The 2,805-nt window shown below is 71.9% G+C and overlaps 1 pseudogene across 1 annotated transcript; it reads left to right on the top strand.

Moving 5' to 3' along the window:
* Positions 1-462: 462 nt before the first annotated feature.
* On the top strand, positions 463-2,325 carry LOC105806676 (annotated as a pseudogene). The gene has a single exon (XR_001137283.1). The product of XR_001137283.1 is annotated as a BTB/POZ domain-containing protein KCTD8 pseudogene (transcript).
* Positions 2,326-2,805: the final 480 nt, after the last annotated feature.

The raw sequence follows: 2,805 nt of genomic DNA, 5'->3' as shown, positions 1-2,805 counted from the left end.
AGCTTCACGGGGCAAACGGGAAAGGGGGGTAAAATAGGAAGGAAGGAAGAGAGGGAGGAAGAGAGGGCGACAGGCCCAGGGAGGGAGCGTCGGGAACGAAGGGGAGATGCGGCACTTCCCCGCCCGCGTTCGGGCTTGCTCCGCCGGCCACTCCGCGCGGGCGGCCGAGCAGCGCCTCCCGCAGGCCCCGCCCCCGGCCCCGCCCCCTAGCGTCGGACCCGCAGGCGGCGGCGGAGCCTGTCTCTTTAAGTGACAGCTGTGGCTCGGGTCCCAGTCCTGGGCTTGACGTCAGTGCCGCCTCCCCGCAGCCGGGAGTAGTTAGCGCCGCCGTCCGCGCTCCGGCTCGCGGCGCGCTCGCAAGCTGCGGGGCGGCGAGTTTTCTTCGCTCCGGCCCCTCCTCCCCCCTCCCCGCGCGGAGCCGAGCGCCAGCCCCGCGCCTCCCGCTAGTCTCCTCACACTTCCCGCCGGCGCCCCAAAGGAGCGGCCGCCCCTGTCTGCCGCTCCGCCGCCGCCGCCGCCGCTCCCGCGGAGCCTCCTCCCGCGCGCCGCTCCTCCGATGGAGCTCGGGCGCCGCCGCCGCCGCCGCCGCTGCCCCGATCCCTGAGCCCGCGGCCCGGGCCGGAGGGACGCGCCGCCCCGCCGAGGGTGCCGGGCGCCCGGGCGCTCGCTGAGGCCCGGGGGCCGCGAGGAGCGAGGGGACTAGGAAGTGCTGCTCTCTCGGGCCACTCGCTCGCCGGCGGGCAGACCATGGCACTGAAGGACACCGGCAGCGGCGGCGGCACCATCCTGCCCATTAGCGAGATGGTCTCCTCGTCCGGCGCGCCCGGCGCGTCGGCGGCCGCCGCCGCGGGGCCCTGCGCGCCGTCGCCCTTCCCCGAGGTGGTGGAGCTGAACGTGGGCGGCCAGGTCTATGTGACCAAGCACTCGACGCTGCTCAGCGTCCCGGACAGCACTCTGGCCAGCATGTTCGCGCCCTCCAGCCCCCGGGGCGGCGCCCGGCGGCGGGGCGAGCTGCCCAGGGACAGCCGGGCGCGCTTCTTCATCGACCGCGACGGCTTCCTCTTCAGGTACGTGCTGGACTACCTGCGCGACAAGCAGCTGGCGCTGCCCGAGCACTTCCCCGAGAAGGAGCGGCTGCTGCGCGAGGCCGAGTACTTCCAGCTCGCCGACCTGGTCAAGCTGCTGTCGCCCAAGGTCACCAAGCAGAACTCGCTCAACGACGAGGGCTGCCAGAGCGACCTGGAGGACAACGGCTCGCAGGGCAGCGGCGACGCCCTCCTGCTGCGCGGGGCGGCGGCGGCGGCGGCCGCGCCCTCGGGCCCCGCGGCGCACGCGCCGGACAGGCGCTCGGGCTTCCTCACGCTGGGCTACCGCGGCTCCTACACCACGGTGCGCGACAACCAGGCCGACGCCAAGTTCCGGCGCGTGGCGCGCATCCTGGTGTGCGGGCGCATCGCGCTGGCCAAGGAGGTCTTCGGGGACACGCTCAACGAGAGCCGCGACCCGGACCGGCAGCCCGAGAAGTACACGTCGCGCTTCTACCTCAAGTTCACCTACCTGGAGCAGGCGTTCGACCGCCTGTCGGAGGCCGGCTTCCACATGGTGGCGTGCAACTCCTCGGGCGGCGCCGCGCTCGTCGCCCAGCACCGCGACGACCGGGTCTGGAGCAGCTACACCGAGTACATCTTCTTCCGTAAGTCCGCGCGCGGCGTTTCCCGTCGCTCCCCGCGCGCTCGGCGACCGCGGCGGGTCCGAGGCCGGGCTGGGCCCCGGCGGGGTGTCCCGGGCGGGAGCCGGAACTGCTGTCCCCGCGCCGCCTTGCTCGCGGTCCCCGCTCCCTCTGCACGGCCTTTCTCTGTGGCCCCCGCTCCCGCGCGGCGCTTCCTGAACTTCATCGATCGCGCCCTCGCCGCGTCCGCCCCTGCACGTTCGAGGCGTCCCCCCTCGCGGAGGACCGCGGAGGAGACTGGAGCGCGGGGCTGTGCGCGGGTCCTCCCTCATCTCTCCGCTTCCGCGGGACCCCTGGTGGGAAGCCCACGTGGCTCTCCGTGGTGTCCTTACGGGGGACAGGGTGGCGCCGAGGCGTCCCCGCGCTGCCAGCGTCAGCTCCTGTCGGTGCGGGCGCGGCGCGGGAGCTTCGGTTACCGGGGCGACGGGACAAGGGACGGCGGTGTCGCCAGAGCCCCTCGGGGCGGGGGCGTGAGGGCGGCTGGCGGAAAAGACGTCCCCGCTGACCGCTGGGAGTCCGGGTTTTCCCGCGCAGTTGTCGCCAGTGCGAGAGCGCGGTGTCTGGGACCAGGGGAGGGAGGGGGTGGAAGGAACTAGAAAGTTGGGATGTCGGAGCGCTGCTCTCGGATTAGGAAAGGGCGCGCTGTGTGTGAGTGTGCGCGCGTGTGTGTGTGTGCGCGTGTGTGTGTGCGTGTGTGTGCGTGTTTGTGTGTGCGCGCGTGTGTGTGCGTGTGGTTGTGCGCGTGTGTGTGTGCGTGTGCTTGTGTGTGCGTGTGTGTGCGCGCGCGCGTGTGTGCGTGTGTTTGTGTGTGTGCGCGCGTGTTTGTGCGTGTGCGTGTGTTTGTGTGTGCGTGTGTTTGTGTGCGCGCGCGTGTGTGTGCGTGTGTGATTGCGTTTCCTTTCTGCGCACCTCCAGTGCGAAAGGGGGAAAGGGGCGCTGAGTCCACTTTCGGGGTGCATAAATGCAGTGCTCTTCTGAAATGAGACAGGGAGGGAGAGGATGCGGGAAAGCATTCGGGACGATGCTTCTCGTGGCGCGCCCCGGGAGCGGCTGCGTGGGGTTCGGGACCTCTGCCA

Source organism: Propithecus coquereli, unplaced genomic scaffold (genome assembly GCF_000956105.1).
Source record: "Propithecus coquereli isolate 6110/MARCELLA unplaced genomic scaffold, Pcoq_1.0 Scaffold143, whole genome shotgun sequence".
Classification (NCBI taxonomy): domain Eukaryota; kingdom Metazoa; phylum Chordata; class Mammalia; order Primates; family Indriidae; genus Propithecus; species Propithecus coquereli.
This window is presented reverse-complemented; position numbering and strand designations above follow the sequence as displayed.